The sequence below is a fragment of the Protopterus annectens genome, chromosome 2.part1, assembly GCF_019279795.1.
Source record: "Protopterus annectens isolate FY-2018-M chromosome 2.part1, PAN1.0, whole genome shotgun sequence".
Classification (NCBI taxonomy): Eukaryota; Metazoa; Chordata; order Ceratodontiformes; family Protopteridae; genus Protopterus; species Protopterus annectens.
The window spans coordinates 642175716-642196245 of record NC_056729.1 but is presented as its reverse complement, the minus strand read 5'-3'; the positions used below and the strand labels follow the sequence as shown (position 1 = coordinate 642196245).

The 20530-nt window shown below is 42.3% G+C and overlaps 1 protein-coding gene across 2 annotated transcripts in view; it reads right to left on the bottom strand.

The window, feature by feature from the left end:
• Positions 1-20530, bottom strand: part of FDFT1 (farnesyl-diphosphate farnesyltransferase 1) — a 387885-nt gene that overhangs the window by 284272 nt on the left and 83083 nt on the right. The gene's annotated exons all lie outside the window — the stretch shown is intronic.

Here is a 20530-nt window from a genome sequence, read left to right as displayed (position 1 = left end):
TGTGAACCTCAGAAAGTTGGTCGTATTCTGGATGTAATCAATAAATTCAAGTAACTTCTCCCTGGTGTCCACCCAAAAAAGGCAGATATCTTCCAGGTTTCTCTTGTAGAGGGACCAACAGGATGTGTATTGTGACTAGAGTATGAATTTTTCTTCCCACATGGAAAGAACTAGGTATGCATATGTGGGGGCACAACTTGCCCCCACAGCAACACCCTTCAACTGGTGAAAACATTCCCCTTCGAAGTAAATATAGTTATTTTTAAGAACTAGGTCCATTAATTTAAAAAAAAAAAAAAAAACATGCAAATCGTTTGTTAGACCACCTCTTGTGGCCAAGGCTTCTTCAAACCATAGAAGGCCAATTATTACACTGAGTAAGTAGACTATATCAATAGTTACAAAAAGGATGTCTTTATTGAAAAAATCGGGTGTGAGTTCTTAAAAAAATCCCAAGAGTCTTTCAGGATTTCATTTTCATTTAACCAAAGATTTTTGTTTTTGATCCTTCTCCTGAAACAATCAACCTCCTCTATGTCCTTGTGTATTTTCGGTATGCCGAAAATGGAGGAGATTATTCTGGGTTTATCATTTCTGAGATAAGAAAAAGTACTAAAACTAATAGAGCCATGCAGTAGCATATCTTTAAGGGACAAGTCTATCTTGTTGTAGGCTATGTTTATCTCATTTCTGGAAGCAGAAATATGTTTGTCACCATCATTTAACACAATTAACATTTTACTTTCATATAGCAATTTGTCCATAATGACAATCCTCCCTCCCTTATCCAGGTTTATTACTCTCATATTCTTATCAGATCTAAGTTGATCCAAAATACATTTCTCATTTGTTGAAAGGTTGTAATTAAACTTGTTCTTAGTAATTTCCCCTTCTCAGTTTATTTTCAACCACCATTGTCAAAATTTTTAAGTTGTGGGTGGAGGGGGGGGGGGTTATATGTATTCTTACGGAGTTCTTTGCTCTGGTCAACTACAGGCTTCTGATTTCCTAAGATCTCCAAGTTAATTTTACCTAACATTTTTAAGTCAATAATAGTTTTACTTGCATCACATTTCCTACATGGGATGAACTTCAACCCCTTCGACAGGTCGAAGTGGCTAGGTGTTAAATTGATGCCACTATAAAGATGTTAACGTTGTTGTATGTGTGTTTATGTCCATCCTTAACGATATCAAAAATAGTTGTTACTGTCTCCCCCGTCATGTTGTTCTGACCCTCACATCCCCCATCCGTGCATACATTGGGTTGAACTGTACTTGGTTCCCGTTTCTTACTCTTTCAGATCTGCGGAGGAGGGGTGGAAATTCTAGAGGGACCAAAAGGACATGTATTGTGATCAAGAGTATGAATTTATCTTCCCACATGGAAAGAAGTATGTTTGCACATGTGGAAAACAGGAGATAACATACCGCCCCAAAGTATATGTAACATGTATACTGTTAAATACTCTGTGTTCTTGCGTAATTACATCTAATAAGAGCCGCATGCTCACTGCATGCGCCACCACTTATTTCAATGAAAACAGATTTCACAGTAGTGTTCAAGTCATTGGTTTTCCAAGCTCATCATTATCTTTCGCGCCTGTGTAGTCTTTATAAAACACTGTTCCTATTTCTGCCATTTCCCCTCCCAAAGTTAGTCAAGTCTTTACCATGTCATCTGTCTCCATTCTTCTCCTTTAACATTTTGCTATAAAGTTTTGACACAGTCCATCCTCTTATTTTCCGTACATGTCCGCCCATCAGGCTGTCTGCCAACTGCCCCAGGCAAATGGCCTATTTATTTCTCTTTCAGTAAAGGCAAAATCCACTGAAGAAAGGCAGGCATTTACACAACCATCGGATTTTTGTTTTCCTTATTTTATCCCTAACCCCACAGAACATGCCAGAAAAGCTCCAGGATTTGGTATGCAATGATCATCTGCAAAAGCTGTCATGTATTTCTGCAAGTGACAAGATCCTTTATGACTGCCCTGTTGGGATTCTGTCATGGAGGATACATGCTGGGCACATGTCCCTTCCCCATCCCAAAATGCCTCCTCCAAACGGAGGTAACACAGCAATGCTATATTACTTTTGCTCCCCCACCAGCTCCAGCAAGTGCCCAATTCACTCAGTGAACCTGGTTCACCAGAGTAGCAGTCAACCCTTTATCCTTAAATGACAACGAAGCTGGCAGTCCATTCTTTATTTTTGTTGACTGTCTGAACAGTCTTTGTTTTGTGTTTTTTTCCAGAGACTGGGTCTTACAATTTACTGGATACCACAGTACAGCTACAGAGTCTAGATCATCACCATCACCACTCATATATGCATTATTTTAAGGCACTCCCCACTCCACTAAACCCATCATGCTTCTTGCATGGCACCATAACATTCTGTCATCTCTTATTACTTCCCTTTTCACAATCACATCAAGAACCCTGATGTATGTCTTCAGTGTCACTCTGATCAAAACTGTTCTTCCCAACTTGTCCTTGAATTTTTATTGAATACCCTTTTTGAAAAAAGTAGAGAATGTTCTGCGGTGCTCTAGCCAAACTTACCCTGATCAGTATGAATTCCACCTCAGATCTCCCCTGAAAACAGACCACAGACCTAGTGGGACTTACCTGGAAAAGAAAAAATTGAAAATTGTATATGCATAGATCAGCCCTGGCTCTGTATCTCCTTTTGCACCTTGATATACCCATTCAGCTTTCAAACCCCAGTATTTATTCTAAGGATACATTTAACAACAGTAGCAGATGTGAACTCACAGTGGCCAATACCCATACAGTTTTTAACCAAAGGCCTCTGGCTGACCAAGTGTGCAGATGACTGCAAACTAGGCACAAATCACAGAATCCTCAAAGCTAGAAATACCCTCCAGGAAGGCCCGACACACAGACATACCCTCCAGGAAGGCCCGACACACAGACATACCCTCCAGGAAGGCCCGACACACAGACATACCCTCCAGGAAGGCCCGACACACAGACATACCCTCCAGGAAGGCCCAAAAGACTAAGAACTGGTGCCAAAGCTATAGTATAAAACTCAGTGCCAAGAAATGCATAACAGTATCCTTTGGAAAGATGGTTACTCCTGGAAACTACCACTTGATAATACACCCCTAAGAGTAGAGTGTAGACCCAGTGTCAGGAATTTGAGAAATCATGTAGATAATAACCTGGCCTTTACTACAGTAGTCACATGATGGTCAAAGAAATCACTCTATGCTGTGCAACTTATAAGCAAGTGTATGGCATCTAGGTCCAAGGATGTTGCCGTTCCGCAACACTCAGCCCACATCATATCAATCATAGAGTACAATGTCCTGCTTGGTATACACCTGATCAGCCATATGCAACAACTGGAGAGTCTATACAGGTTCCTCACAAAAAAGTACAGTTTTGTACCTACCATAAATGTAGATGTTCGAAGATCCACATTGCTGCAGTCCTTACATATGGGTAGTCCGCTGTCCTCGGTCAGCCCGAATACCAAAGTATTAGGCTGACGTCGGTCATGGGCGCTTAGATCTGACATCAGAGCGTCAGGGTATAAAAGCGCATGACCGACGTCATATCCTCAGTCTTTTCTTGCCCCAGATGTCAGAAGGCCCTAAAAAGAAAGGCCACAGCCCAAAAACAGGATACCTCCCAAAAACATGCCCAACAACAACCATCACCCAAACCATATAACCATGCCAAACTACAGAGGGAAGGAGGGAGGTAAATTGGACTGCAGCAATGTGGATCTTGAACATCTACATTTATGGTAGGTACAAAACTGTACTATGTTCTTCATCTCACATTGCTGCAGTCCTTACATATGGGTAGAATCCCAAAGCAGAGGTAAAGGGAGGATGGCAAAATCATAAAGCATTAGGGGCTGCTAAAATGCCCTGTAAAATTGCAGTGGCAAATCCAGCCCTAGACTTAGAATAAAGAGGAAGGTGGTAATGCTTGTAAAAGTATGTACTGTACTCCAAGTGGCTGCTTCCAAAATATCTTTGTAGCTACCCCTTAGAAAGGCAGTAGAAGTGGCAGTAGCTCTAGTGGAATGAGGTCTGATTCCAGCCGGAATCTCCTTACCATGATGGGAATAACAGAAAGAAATACAAAACCCAATCCATTTAGAAATAGTTTGTTTTGAAACAGGTTTTCCCTGAGAACCCAAAGCAAAAGAAACAAACAACTGCTGAGACTGCCTGAACCCCTTGGTTCTGCTCAAATAATAACGTAACTGCCTGTGAATATCCAAAGTATGCAAAATCTTCTCCCCTTTATTTTGGGGTTTGCATAAAAGTAGGCAAATGAATAGTTTGGTTCAAGGCCACACTAGAAACCACTTTAGGCATAAAGGAAGGATTAGTACGCAAAGATACCCTATCCTTATGAAAGATCAGGAAAGGTTCCACTGCCATAAGGGCCTGTAATTCAGAAACCCTTCTTGCAGAGGTAATGGCCAACAAAAAAGCAGTCTTCCATGATAAATACTTTAACTCGGCCGTAGCTGCAGGCTCAAAAGGTTGTAGAGTAAGCTTTTCCAACACAAAATTGAGATCCCAAGCAGGAGTAGGAGCTCTACGTGGGGGTCTTATGTTCTTTGCCCCTCTAAGAAATTGCTTAAACAAAGGATGGGAAAATAAAGGAGGATCACAGTCATAGTGAGCAGAAATGGCTGCAGCATGAACCTTTATCGAGGAGAAAGACAAACCCTTGTCCAATAATTCAGTAAGATATTGAAGAGAAACACTTAAATCAGGCTTGGAAACATCTAAGTCCTTCGCTTTGCTCCAAAGAAAAAATCTCCTCCATTTATCAGCGTAAACTTTCCTTGTACTAGGCCTTCTGGCCTCCAAAATAACATTCAAAACTTCTTGTGGAAGCTGAGACCCTCCAGGGTCTAAAACAGAATATGCCAGGCTGTGAGATGCAGAGACTGAATCTTGACATTGAGGAAGTGATTGCCCTCCTGAGACAAAAGATGCGGAATCAAAGGCAGAGGCCATGGAGGCTCCCGTACCAAACTCCTCAGTAGTGGGTACCAGTGCTGTCGAGGCCAATCCGGCTATCAGAATCATGGATGGCTTGTCTTTTCTGGCCTTCAGGAGTACCCTGGGAATGAGAGGCAGAGGTGGAAAGGCATAGACATGAAGACTGCTCCAACTGAATGATAGAGCATCCACCTTCCAAGCTGTGGGATGAAACATTTTGTGCAAAACTTTGGCAACTGGTAATTTAGTGGAGAAGCGAACAGATCTATGTCTGGAGTCCCCATAACACTGTCAACTTTGAAACACATGAGGATCCAGTTTCCACTCGTGAGGATCCACAATTTGTCTGCTCAACACATCCGCTAAGGAGTTCTGTGCTCCTGGTAGAAACCTTGCCTGAAGATTGAGGTGTAAACTGAGAGCAGTCTCCCACAAAATCATCGCTTGCCTGCAAAGAGGGTAGAATGGGTTCCCCTTGCTTGTTGATGTACCACATGACAGTAGTGTTGTCTGTTTGAATCAACACCTGTCCTGGGTGAAGTAAATCCTTGAAAGCCATCAATGCAAATTGGACTGCTAACATCTCCTTCAAGTTGATATGCAAATGTTGAAGTCTGACAGGCCATGTGTCTTGCACCCATTTTCCATTGAGGTGTGCTCCCCAAGCCTTGTCCGAGGCATCTGTCGTTAGAATCTGACTCGCCTCTGGTCGGGTCACAGAGAGTCCCTTGTTTAGGTGACATTCCTGAGCCCACCACAAAAATTCTTTCTGAATGCAAGGTATTATCTGAATGACAGTGTCCAGATCTTGGCAGTGTTGTGTCCATACATTTTTGAGATACCATTGAAGCTTCCTCATATGCAGTTTGGCATTGGGAAGCACCAGAATACAAGATGCCATGAACCCCAAGGCTTGAAGGACTGTCCTTGCAGTCAGCCTGGACTGTAGAGACATTTGATGGAAATAAAGAGAAAGGCTTCTTTGTTTGTCCGGGGTCAAAAGGCCATCTGGGAAGCTGCATTCAGTCTCACACCCAGAAAGCACATGTCCTGAGAGGGTACTAGACTGGACTTTGTTTCGTTCACAGAATACCCTAGGCATCTTAACACTACCATCATACTGTAGATGATGCAGAAGTTCGTCTTTGTGTTGTGCAATAATCAGGCAATCGTCCAAATAAGGATAAATCTGTATTCCTCTTAACCTGAAAAGGCTATCACTGGAGCCAGAACCTTTGTGAACACTCTGGGCGCAGTAGATAAGCCAAAGGGTAATGCAGAGAACTGATAATGTAAATTTCCAGCCCAAAACGCAGGTACCTCCTGCAACTGGGCCTGATAGGAACATGAAGATAAGCCTCTTTGAGATCCAGAGTTACCATCCAGTGATCTTTTCCCAACAGAGGTAAAAGCTGTTGTAACGTCAGCATTTTGAACTTTGGAATGTCCAGATAAGTGTTGAGGATAGATAAATCCAAAATTGGTCTCCACGTGTTCCCTTTCTTTGGTACTAGAAACAGGCGAGAATAAAATCCTAGTCCCACTTCTGACAGAGGAACTGGCTGTATAGCTCCTATTTGAAGAAGTAAAGAAATCTGCTTGTGAGCCTCTATCCTTTGCCGAGGAGGAACGTCTGGCATGCCTTTGAAAGGAGGCAATGTATGGAAATAGAACTTGTAGCCTCGGTTTATAATGTCTAATACCCATTTGTCCTGGGTGACTAAAAGCCAGTTTTGCTTGAAGAGTGCTAACTTTCCTCCCAAAGGAGCTGCCAGGGAAGAAGAATCTGGCAGCTGAAAATGCAGGTCATTGGGCCTGTTTACGAAAGGACTGGCCCCTGCCCTCACCTGCAGATTGTGCAGGTGAACTCCAAGTTCTAGGCCTGAATGTACTGTGAGCTCTGCCCCTGCCACGTCTAGATCTACCCCTAGACTGAGAATCAGAGGAAGGGTAGGTCCACCCCTTAGTAGGCCAATTTCTACTAAACTTTGGAGGTTGCACCTAACAGTCTGCATGGACTTAGCCTTGTCTTCCATTTTCTTCAAAACCGACTCCACAGGGGGACCAAACAAAACTTCAGACTGTAAAGGGGCATCCAGAATTCTAGTTTTAACATGCTCGGACAAATTCTGATCCTTAAGCCAGGCGTGCCTACGAAGAACTGAACCAGTGGCAGCTACCCTAGAAGAGGCCTGTACAGCATCAAAACCACACTGCAAAGAATGCTTACCCACCTGTTCAGAGACGTGTACTAAATCTTGAAATTCTTTACATTCTATGCCCTCTGCCAAAGCATCCACTTTAGATTTTAGCTGAGAAAGGAGGAAATTCTGATATTTCAACATATGAAACTGGCAATTTAAAGCCCTCATTGCTAAAGTAGAAGAGGTATACACCTTCTTACCCCATCTATCCAAAGCTCTAGCTTCCTTATCTAGAGGAACCGGATTCTTTACAACAGAAGCTCTAACACCCTTAGGCCCCTGACTAATAGTTTCTGGGTCCGCCCTAAGACTCTTATACAGATATTTATGAGCCTCAGGCACCCTGTAATACCTGTCCGGTTTAACTGGCGCAGGAGGCAAAGAATCTGGATTAAGGGAAGCCTCCAAGAAAACATCTTGAACAACATCCAAAACAGGAGGTATAGCCAAGGGTCTATGCTGTGGTAAAACAAGAATTCCTAAGCCTCTTCCGTGAATCAGAGAAATCCTGTCCTTCCCACTTAAAATGCTCCCTCATGGAATGCAGAGTTTCTGAAAATGAAAAATCCTCTGGAGGAGAAGCAGAAGGAGTGGAATCCTCTGCATCAGAATCCGAATAAGGGGGAAAATCTTGAATATCTTCAGCAGAAGAGTCTGAGTCATCTGAGGCCTGATCCAAACTTTCCAACTCTGGCTCCACCCTGGGCCTCTTATCAGGAGGGGGCATAGAACCTCTAATTAAAGTAATCAAATCTTCTGCCATTTTAAGCATGTGCTTTTTAGGCACAGACCCTGAAGTACCTGGAGGGACACCAGAGGAAGGCAAAACAGACCTGCCCTTAGAAGAAACCTTAGAGATAGAAGCAGAAGGCCTAACCACCTTAGGCATAGAAGGGAGAACAGTAACCTGAGAGGCCCCTTCAGCTTGACCTGACTCCTGTGAGGCCACATCCTGCAAAATCAAAGTTTCCCCCTGAGACTCAACAGAAACTTCAGCCGGATCCACCTGCTCCACTGTAGGTTCTGCAGGACCGGCGTCCGAAACGGACGAATCAACCTGTCTAGGTTTCAAGGATTTGTCTTTGCGCTTCTTCGTGGAAGCGGGCATCGGAGGATCCGACGGCATATTATAATTACACCGCTTACCAAAGACTAACCTAGCACAATCTAACCTTCTTTTTATAGTGCGCTTATTAAACCTAGCACAAAACCGACACCCGACTACGTCGTGGTCCGGTCCCAAACAAGGAATGCAAAGAGAGTGATAATCCCTATGCGGTATCTGTTTCCCACAAGAAATACAATTATTCACTTTTTCTGACATCCGGAATTAACTGAGGCAAGAAAAAACAAAAATATTCCCCAACGGGGTACTTAGCCCAACTTGGTTTCGGTCTGAAACTCAGAATACGAAAATTTCAGAACGCCGAACGGCACTTGCAACGCTGCTTCTGCATCGGACCATGCGGCAAAAAAGACTGAGGATAGGACTTCGTTCATGCGCTTTTATACCCTGACGCTCTGATGTCAGATCTAAGCGCCCATGACCGACGTCAGCCTAATACTTTGGTATTCGGGCCGACCAAGGACAGCGGACTACCCATATGTAAGGACTGCAGCAATGTGAGATGAAGAACATCAATTAAAGGTCTAAACATGTTCTACATGGACCGCTTCAAAGTCCTATCCCTGTACTCTGTATCCTACAGACTGCTGAGAGACGGTCTATGCCTAGCCTACAAATCCCCTCATCCCACTCTGAAGGGACTGTTGCACATCTGTAAAATGAACAGCATCAGAATTACCCAATCTAGGGACCCAAACTTCATTTTTAACACAGACAAGACATGCTGGAGGGATAGACATGTATCTCAGAGACTACTCCTTCGCTGGAACAGGCTTCCCATAAATGTAAAAGAGAGTGCTTCCCTAACCCAATAAAACCAACTTAGACCAGTGGATGGGGAAATTAAAATTTACCCCTGGTCTTGCACCTATCTCTCCAGTAAATCAAGGCAGCCTATAAAATCTTGACAATCCATGTCCATCTATACATACCCCCTAAAACAACCCTAGGGTATTGAAATTTGTCTGATACATTTAACAGGTGTGGCTAGAGTTAACAAGACCCCCTGGGGTCATAATTGTAATAATCACCTATGATTATATCTATATTATGAGGGTCAGTAATTACTAACAATGAAGAGCAGTGAATGGTACACTAATGAAGGGATGAAGACAATTCTGAAACAATCAGAATATCCCAATTTATGGAGCCAAGATGAGAATGTTATCAGCGAGTTATTTTAGAAGGATCACTAGCTGTCAGCTGTCCCAAGTATGGGAACATTGTAAATTCTTTCTCCTGCAATGGCTATGCAACACTGGCTACCACCTTAGTAAGCTCCCTGGAAGCAAACAAGAGACTAAGAACATTTTTTTTAAACTGACAATGTTGCCACACCTCCTTACGAATGATCTGAAGGAACTTTCTGTGCAGGCTCCAGGGAATATGCCAGACAGAAGATGACCATGCCAAGCAATGCTATCCTGGTGCCTCACCAACTGAACTTGTCGAAATGGAAGTGCTCCCTGAAGTCATGGAAGTCCAGGCTAAGATGACATCTTCGGTACCTTTCATAATAAAGAAAAAATGGAAGCAGAACCTTTGGCCTCAAACTGAAAGCGATTCAACCCACACAGCCAATCTGATACGTAGAATCTGTGCCTACCCAAAGAGATTTACAGAAAAAGCCTGGCCCCAACCTCTGTTCTGAAGTAAAAATAAAAGGCTGAGAGTGTTTGCAGATACTAAGGTAGTGACGGCATTCTTTTTTTTTTTTTTTTTTTTTTTGAGGTCCTCCACCAAATCTTCTGAAGGCTCCCCAAAGAATCTCTCCAAGGGTGGAGAAAATGCAGGCATCCTGCTTAAGTTCTTCCTTAATACAGACAACTCTAAGAAAAGGAATTCTGTACAGATAAATGCTACAGGAATAGCCACAACCCTACAGCAGTAAAATAAAATTACAATGGGCCATGTAACAGCCCACTGCTGTAAATCTTCATTACCTCATGCTTAACTACAGAGAGTCTTACTCACCACCTCCTCCTCCTTAGGCCCAAATTCAGGACAGGGGGGTATGACTACAGATGGAAAGACTTCACTGCTCTTATCTGACTCAACGATGAAGCCCTCTGGGACCTCCAAGACCCAATCTCTGGGTGTAAAGGATGAAGCAGGACCTCTTCCCACCTTAACACCATCTTAGGTCAAGCATGGCTGAGCTATACAGAAGATCAAGACATGACTGGCAATCACCAGCATTAGGGGTCATCGCTGTGAAAGGTGGAGAAGGGATGTAACAAATCTGTTACAACTGTTGTTCATAGGTAGGTACTAAGCTATCGGCCCGAGGGCCTACGTAAGCCTAGCCAACAAGTTTCCCTGGCTTACGCCCTATTTTCCTGGGCCACTGTGTAATCCACGGGGTGTATTTCCTATTTCCCATCCACTCATCAAGATTTTTCTTGGAGTGCTAACGAAGAACTTTGCTTGACATAGATGGGTAACCTGTTCCAGAGTATGGGAAGTCTCTGGGACAGGAATCTATCCCTCCAGCATGTCCTGTTTATTGTGGTAACAAGGTTTAGGTCCCTAGAACGTGTAGCTCAGAGGGATTGGGATTTCTTTAGGTGTAGCATGTCCAACAGCTGTGGGTTTGACATAGCTTTATATGTTAGGCAGAGATCAACTTGGAGTAAGCGATATGCTACGGAGTAAAGCTGGAATTTTTTGAGATGGTCAGTGTAGGGCATCTGTTTGAGGCCAGTAATCCTCTTTGTGAGGTACTTCTGTGGCCTTTCCAGCTGTTGCAGATGTTTTGTGAGGTAAATTCCAAATGGGACGTTGTACTCTATAATGGGTCTAAGGAGTGTCGCGTAGAGGGGAACAATGATCTCTTTTTTCCTGGATGAGAACCCTTTCATGATGAGGTGTGCCATGTAGAAGGACTTCCTGACTACTGTGGCGATGTGACTATCAAAGGACAGACTACTGTCCACCTGGGTTCCAAGGTCTCATCACACATTCGGTGTTAAGTAGACTGCTGTCTATGTAGTAGTTCATGGGTACAGAGTTTTTACCAAAGGGGATGATGATGCACTTTTTGGCACTGAGCTTGAGGCCATGGCTCTGACACCAGGCATCTGTCTCAGCAAGGCCCTTTTGTAGGATTTCCATATCGTTTGGGGACTCAACTATGGCTCCTAGTTTGCAGTCATCTGCGAACTTCGTTGGCCAGAGGCATTCTGTGTTAGCCTGTACTTCAGAGAAGTTGATAAACAGGAGAGGTCCCATGACTGAACACTGTGGTACTCCATTTGTCACTGGTTTGAGGTCAGATTTGGAGTGTGCAACATTTACAGTGTGGGTTCTGTCAGTGAGCCAGTTGGCAACCCATCTTGCGACGTAGGGATTTATACCTAGTTTAGTGAGTTTAGCTATAATTCCAGAATGGGGGATGGTGTTGAAAGCCTTAGCGAGGTCAAGGTAGGCTGTGTGAACCACCGTACCCTCATCTACGGCTTTGGTGACTGCCTCAAAGAAGTCGATCAAGTTCAGGAGGCATGATCTGCCTTTCACAAACCCGAACTGGGTGGGATCCAGAGTTTGGAGGTTACCAATGTCTTTGTTTAGGAGTTCCATGGCCTTGCAGACCAGGCTCGTCAGACTAACAGGGCGATAGTTCCCGAGATCAGTGGTGGCTCCCTCTTTGTGGAGCGGAATAACTGTTGCTATACGCCATTCAGTGGGCACAAAGCCTGATGTGAGGCTGTGATTGAACATCGTGCTTATGTGGGGAGCCAGTTCGTTCTGAAGTTCGTGTAAAATGCAGCCTGGGCTGTTGCCCGGTCCCATGGATGCTGTGTTTTTGGCTTTAGAGAGAGTGCAGCTTTTACCTTCATAGTTGTGATTACAGGGACTCTGCATTCTTCCTCTATAGATATGGGCCCTTTAGGGGGTGAGGGGGGCTATAGTTAGCACTGACCTTACCTGCCAGGATGTTGGCAATATCAGTTGGTTCTGTAATTTTCGTGCCGTTGTGCTGCAACTCAGAGCAGATCTGGGTGTTGCCATTGAGATTCTTGACATCGCTATAGAATGCTTTGTGGTTGTCCTTAGAATCAGTGGTGATTTTGTTTTCGTAGCTAGCTTTGGAGGATCTTATAAGGGGTCTCCACTTCTTATTGAGGCTGACCAGAGAGCTCCTCCACTCATGGGATTTTACTCTCTTTTGCAACAATTTCTTCCCTCTGTTGTACAGTTTGTTGTTTGGCATGAAATGATGATCCTCAAGGGTATGCTCCAGCACAACAATGGCTAGGTACATCCACACATCAAATAACTTCCCAGCACTGAGGAACTAACCTGCATAACTGATAAGCCCTGTTGGATCCTTCTCACTCTAAGACAAGCAGCCATGCTGGACCAAGGGGAGGTCTGCAGAAAACAGCCCTCTGTCCACAGTGCAATTACTGAACACATTCCAGGAGAGGAGCCACTTTATAGGAGCAGGTCTGTGGCATGAGTACTCCAGTCTTTTCGACAGTGTGCACCCACTAAACTGGATGCACTGGTTGCACTTCCCACAGGCATAGCTAGAAACACCTATAAACAGACACATTTAAGAGTTCATGTCATGAGTGTATGATAATGCTGGAGTAAATCTGCATCTACCCATCCAATCATAAAGACTAGCCTTACTTTGCTTAACTTGTAGAGGCAACTTATTCCATAGGCCAAGAATATACAGAGTTAGGAACCTATCCTTCCAGTGAGTCTTGTTTATTTTAGGATCTCTAAATGTTTGTAGAGCTACTGGTTGGGTGAAGAAATAGGTCAAGTAGGGTTGGATCTTTTATGGATTAAAAAGTGAAACAAGGTGCACTTGGAGCAACCAGTGAGCTGCTGAGTATAACAAGAGCTGCGATAATCTACTGGGATAGTTGAAGTGTTTAAAACCTTTAATTTTTTGGTTAAAAATCATTGGGCCATTTCCACTTGAGCAACATACTTGGATTTGTACATATTGGGGGGGGGTACACTATTAGATGATGGAGCTGATAAGAAAAGATTAGAGTGTTAAAATTATATCTTTTGATCTTGAAGATATTCCCTTAGAAACTAACAGGGCCAGAATGAAAATATTAGCACACGTGGCAGTGCCTGATATGAGTTTTACCCAAGCGCTACTGGCAAAAGTGATGCCAGTCTTGGCTCATGACCTTATAACTACAGGAACACTCAGCTGGTCCAAGATTTCTAGGTATCTAATGCAGAAACTTTTCAGTCAGCATCAATATTTAAAAAACAAAAAAAAATAAATAAAAAGCATAAATGCAAGTCCTCCCTTCATCTCCCCCTCCCCCAAAAAGACCACGAAACTCTGCTCTGGCTTCTTGGCACAATGTAAATGTCGATGCTATACATACGACTTTAATAAACTCAGTGTGATATGTCATTTAAGGGCTCAGCCAGCAGTACAATCTAAAATTCTACGAACTGCATTTTGCATGTTAACGCATAACTGCATGTGTGACCATACTTATGACCGTAATTCAGGATTTGAATAGACAAAATACTTAGGTTAAGTCAAGTCAAAGTAAACTTTATATTGTCATTTGAACTACACACATGTAGCCTAAACAAAATTTTGCTCATCAGCTCAACTCTTTAGATTACAAAGGAAAGTGAAACACATAAAAAAATAAACATAACTAACAAATACAATACTACTCCCAAAAACACACAAGAAAGAGCAGAGACGTTTACCAACATTCAAATATGAAAAAAGAATACCCTCCCTTGAGTTAAATTAACTAACCTATTTAAAGTAATACAAAACACACTACAAGGATTAGCTTGATTATAAAACACAGAACACTACACATATTGTTAACAGACAAAATGACTCCATGGTACATTAAAAACATATAATATGGTTACAGTGTTTATTTTTTCACTTTCTGTTGGAACCAGAAAATCACAAGCAGGAAGCGTTGCCTCCTGCACCCCAAACTTAATATAACCAATTCCAAGGTTACTCTAGCTCAAGGCAAGGGCAAATCCTGGCTAGATTACATTTTGTCCAAATGAAAAAAGAAAAAAAAAAGTAATGTAGAAAGTTTTCTTGGGGAGGACCTTATGCTTCTTAAACTTAATGTAGCCTCAAAACTTTAAAGAAACAGGTTAAACATGTAAAAAGATTTACTGAAAAACTGCATATATTTATCTTAACACTAGCCCTAAAAATAAGGCAGTGAAAGAAAGCAGTCTTGTAATGACTTAAATGAAATCAAGGCTGTCAATCTGTATCTGGCACAGAACTATTGCAACAGCTGCCGAAACAGTAATGATGTGCAATACAAAAGGGTTGCAGCAATACAGACAGTCCTGCAATAATGATGCGGTTAAGGGAGCATCTAAACAGTTTGATTACACAAGGGTACTACATTCATCTTAAGAACTACTGCTGCAGGATACAACAAAAAGAACCCCACACAATATATTCTCAGTTTTGTCAGCAACTATTTGTATGGTTGGTTCCTGCTAGAATGAATCCTGAAACACAGAGACTGAATGGCTGAAAAAAACACAGACTTAGATAAGTCCAAGATGGCCATTTCCTGGAACATTCCCATTTCTCCAAATTATGGTGATCTAGGAGCTGGTAAACATACTCGAAGGGGTGTGGGGGCTTGCCCCACTGCAAAAAAGTTTAAAGGAGAAGAGTAATGTTAGAGATTCGCTCTCCTGTCATTTTTCTTCAAGTAGTCAGTACTCAGCATTTCACGTGGCAACATTTCAATAGGGAGCCACAGTCTCACCTCACATGAACTAAGAGACGAGTAATAACATGCCTTGCATGAGAGCTGCACTTTACTTAGACTGGGCATCCATCTCAAAAATGGTTGGCAAATAACTGTGGATAATCAGGCAGTAGTCTGACAGAGCCAGGCATTAAACACTTTCAAAGAAGGCTACACTGACCGTTGTCTAGCTGATGCAGTGAGTCCCACACTGTCTCCAACAGGCTATTGAGGGAAGATCTATGCCTGGCATAGAAGGCATCATCAGACCCCACCCTGATGGAACTCCTGCATATCCACAAAGCAAACAGCACCAGAATGACCCATTCTAAAGATTTAAAATATGGCCTATGATATAAATAGGACCTGGGAGAGAGAAGTCTGTATCCCAGAGACTACCCTTTCTCTGGAAGAGGCTGCCCATCAATGTGAAGCAGAGTTCTTCGCTAACCCAGTTCAACTGCAACTTGGACAACTGGATGAGAGAACAAGAAATGTATCCCTGGTTTGGCACCTGCTCATCTCCCAAGCCCCTGCTTACTTACACTCAATCAAGGGTACAAGAACTTGTCAGACATTTGGGATGCATGGCTAGGCTTAAAAATTTCCTTGTGGTCCTTAGCCTAATAGACATCTATGAACCTAATCTCCAAGTGAAGCCACTGTATTAGTCATAAAAATAAAATAACTTGAAAAGGAGTCTTATTTTGTGACATGGCATGCCCTATTTCATTTTCATAAATGACAAAAAACAGCAGATAGACTGCCTCAGAAGCCTGGGACCTGTGCTATCCGAATTGCCATAGAATGCAGAATTCCTGCTTCTCAAGGAAAAAAAAATACTTTGGAGCCTGGGACCTGTGCTATCCGAATTGCCATAGAATGCAGAATTCCTGCTTCTCAAGGAAAAAAAAATACTTTGGAGTTAAAGAAGGGTTGGTTCTCAAGGAGACTTTGCATATAAATGCATCAGTTCATTAACACTTCTGGACCAAGCTTTCCTAACCCATGGCTTGTAAGACGCAACCTGGTCTGCTACAGGTTTCCCCTGAGACTGGCAAAGTCCCCTGAGACTGACCGCCCTATATTTTCTATGTTTAAGGTTTTTCACTCATATGGCCAGGCTTACAGAAACCATTAAGCTTCCAATTTTTTCATTAATTTCATCGCCAAGTTCTTACTAGGCTTAGGAGACCTTGGAAGAATGTCAGCCCCATCGCTCAATACTGCTGGGAGACAAACACACTATCGCAGACCTAGGAATAAAGGGATATGTTGCACGTCATCATTACTCCCATAATTCCTAGCTCCTCAGTGTGCAATTCACATTTACACTTTAGGTATATGTACAGAATACAAGTAAGCAACACTACCCAGAGTACAGAATGCAAGTAAGCAACACTACCCAGAGTGCTACACCTAACAGTTACTGAAACGATGTCAACAGCGAAAAAAAAATTGATACATTTTAGCCATCTGCACTGGATCTCCATTTTATTAGCAGTCCAGTAAACTCTGTATTTATAGGTGTGGAGTTTGCTGTGATAATGCAATAGATTTTCCAAACAAAAACTACGTCACGTTTCTGGCCATCAGTGGTGACAGAATTTCTAGCTATTCTGAGTGAAATTGAGTCTGCAATTAAAACTCGTTTCTAGTCTGCAGCAAAATAATTTTTACTTGTGGAACATAACACAGGCTTAATTCACTGCTCTATGATTTACCGTGAGCAGTTTGCAGGGTCAGTCTTCCTGTTTCATAAGTGAAAAAAGCTTCTTATGTAGCATTTCAGCAGAGACGGAAGACCAATGTTTAACATTTACTGTGAGTGGGGTCTGCAGTCACATGTCTACTTGCTTATTTCTGCAAAGAAACTCTTTCAATTTGTTATGGAATAAGGTAGTCCAAGCATAGTTCACAATTATACTACTTAATGTGACTGGAGTTTGCAGCGATAGGTCTTCATGTTTCGCAAACAAAAAAAAAAAGTTAGATTTGTGGAGTATTTTTGGATATCAATAGTGTCAGAATTCTCAGCTGCTACTGTGAGAATTGTGCAGTTGCAAATCTTCCAGTCTCCTGACTATGGGAAAAAGAACAAAATAGTACAGGCCTAATTCACAGCAAGATGAAGGGTGGCACAGTTTTGCAGTGGATAGCACTGTCACCTCACAAGCAAGAGGTTACTCAATTTGATTCTCAGCTGGGATGCCTTCTGTGTGGAGTCTATATGCCCTCCCCGTGTTCATGTGGGTTGCTCTGTGTGCTCCGGTTTTCTCCCACATTCCAAAGACATGCACTAGGTGAACTGGACACTTTAAATTGGTCACAGGTGTAAGTGTACATGTTGAGTGTGTGGTGTGGAAGAACAACTGCGTCAGGGCTAGCCACCTGGCGGTGTAAACCTTGGCTTTAGATGATCGCCACTGTTGAAGAAACACCGACCGCATGTGAAAACGGGAAAAGGGGTTATGGATGGAACGGAGCTTGCAGTCATAACAGCCTTGAAAATGTCAGACTTCACCTTGCAGAAATAGCAACCCTTCACAATAAGAAATTAAAAGTTGAGAAGTTGATAGAAACACAGGACAGAATGTAAAGGTGGACAGCAGGAAAGCATAGGTTTAGAGCACTGTACCCACAGCCGAGTGGCTATAAATGGGATGTACTCGGGGGGGGGGGGGGGGATCAATACTGTGGGACAGACAGAAGCAGAAGCTAACGTAGCTCCAACTGCAGAGAAGGTCAAATTGATCTTATAGTTTTAATAGCACATGTGCAGGAAGACAAAGGTAAGAGGAAATGAATACATAAATTAAAAAAAAAAAAAAAAAAGACAGAAATCACACTGAATTATGTCTCATTAGCTGTGCAAGTTAGTTTCATATTACTATATTAAAATGATCAAGCAAAATAAAATGTTGGGACTCCCTCCAAAATGAAGCGGTTAATACTTAGTGGCCCTGGCATCTAGCTTTGATAATGATGTAAGGAACCTCTTCACAAATAAGTCTGGTGCCCTGGACTCCTCAGTTGATAAGAGTAGCAGTAGCTGCTGTCATTTTGCTAACTGCCTTGGATTCAATCTTTAAAGGTGTGGAGACCGTCGTGATCTTTATGCACCCAGCACCTCTCTGCCACTTCTGAAGAAGAATGCAAACCACTTCACCAATAACAATACTCACATCCCATCCCAAGGCATTCACTTGTGGCAGTAATGACACCTCCCAAGACTATCACATGTCGTGAAACTGACACCTCCAAGGTAATTAATTTATGGCAATACTGACCCCCCCTCCCCAGTTGTTCACTTGTAATACTATTACCATCTAAGAGGGTGTTCACTTTTGACAGCAGTGACATCAAAGGGTGTTTGCTTGTGCTAACAGTGACATCCCAGGTTGGTGGTCATGACAATACTGACAACCCACAGCATTTTCTCATAGCAAGATCAACACCCCAAAGCATTCATTCATGGTAAATCTTCAATGTTTGCTTATAGCAATATAATCTTAAATCTATGTGGCTTCACACAAATAACAGATGTCACCACAAGAGTAAACAGTAGAACAAAAAAAGAATCCACACTAGACTGGATTCTTATTAACAGACCCACACTCATAACATCTGGTAAGGTCCCTACTGAAGTTATCAGTGATAATCTGCCAAGTTTTGCAATCAGACAGCAACAAAATATCCCCAATTATCATATAAACAAGTTTGAAATTAACAAAATTTAACTCAGACAACCAACTTAACCCTGAAATAATATAACTAAACATCTGGAAAACAAATGCCTTTAGATGAAGCAGTGTACCACTACATAATATGTTTAAGAAAATGTGGTTGAACATGCACCTCTCAGAATTCACAGAGTTAGATTAAATACAGCACCATGGCTAACTTGATAAACCAGACAACTACTCAGAGACACCAAGCTTGGAAAACATGGTACAAAAATAAGAAACTGGCCATACTCCAAACCTCAAACACCATATAAAATGACAAAAAAAGTCTTCTTTTGCTAACTTACAGAGCACCAACCAAAACAATGCCAAACAGTTTTGGTCTACAATACAAAAACTACTCAAACCTGATCAAGCCAGTACCACTCCCCCCTTCTAATACTAACCACATAGACAATAAACACCTACTTCAACAATCAGATATACTATCACTCACCAACACCTTCTCAATAAATATTATAGAACGATTTAATATTAAGCCTAACTCCTCTACTTTAATCAAAAGACACTTAAACCAGCAGCAAAAGCTGCCAACAACATCCTTACTGAATAACTGAAAATCACAGATGAAGCAATAGGATTTATTAATAAGGATTGAGACAGGGAAGGCTAACAAAGTGTCCTTGAAATCTGGAAAAAAAAATCTTTCATCATACCCTTCAACAAAAGGTGGCACATCCACAGACCTACCTATAGACCATTGTTAATACTATCACTCATATCTAAAATTTTAAATTAATGTGCCCACTTTCAACTACTGCAATACCTTACTAATCATAACCTACTGTCCAAAACACAAGCAACTTTCACCTTGGACCAGGCATCACAACTGCCCTCCTTCACCAATACAGGTAATCACCAAAGAAACAACTGCAGCCTCTTCTAAATCCTTTTTCCTCAATCTGTCCAAAGCTTTTTATACCATTATGTGTCATCAATGGCTTCTCTGTGAACTTCCATCCCCAAGGACTCAGTAACCCATCCCTTACCTGTTTTTTCAGTTACCTATCCAACAGGCAGCAAGCTGTAAAATGGCACCAGGACTTCCCATCTTTCTTTCCAGTTACAGTTGGAGTACCCAAAGATCAATCCTAGGCCCTCTACTCTAATATCTTTATTAAATTAACTGTACACAACCAGCAAAGAAGCAATGCGCAGATGATGCCACCCTTATCTGCTCAGCAACAACACTAGCTCACCTCCAAGTCATCATACAGCAGGCATTCCTTTCAACAAAACCCTGTCTGACTCAGAGCTACTTATAAATCCAAAAAGATCAAATTAATGCTTTTTACCCCCAACCCCATACCCCAACAGGCCATTTTACATGTGGCACTAAAGGGGTGGTTTACCTAGGCCTCTGCACCACATGCAAAAGTTTTTATGTAGGGAAAACGGAAAGGGAGTTCCGCAAACGGATCTATGAACACCTTTATGATCTAGCTAGAAAGAAGGAAACCAATGCTTTCTATAAGCACTCCCTTACCTGTTCTAATATCAACTTGAAATTTATGGTTCTTGAGCAGGTTGAGCCCGATGCCAGGGGTGGTGATTGGGAATCGATCCTTGAATACCGCGAGCTCCTTTGGCAGTTAAAATTAGATGCAGGAAGACCTCCTGGGCTTAACGGTACTATTAGTATTAAACCAATATTGAAACTAAGGAGGGCAAGGCTGTAGAATGCTGTATTTAACATGTAAGACTGTG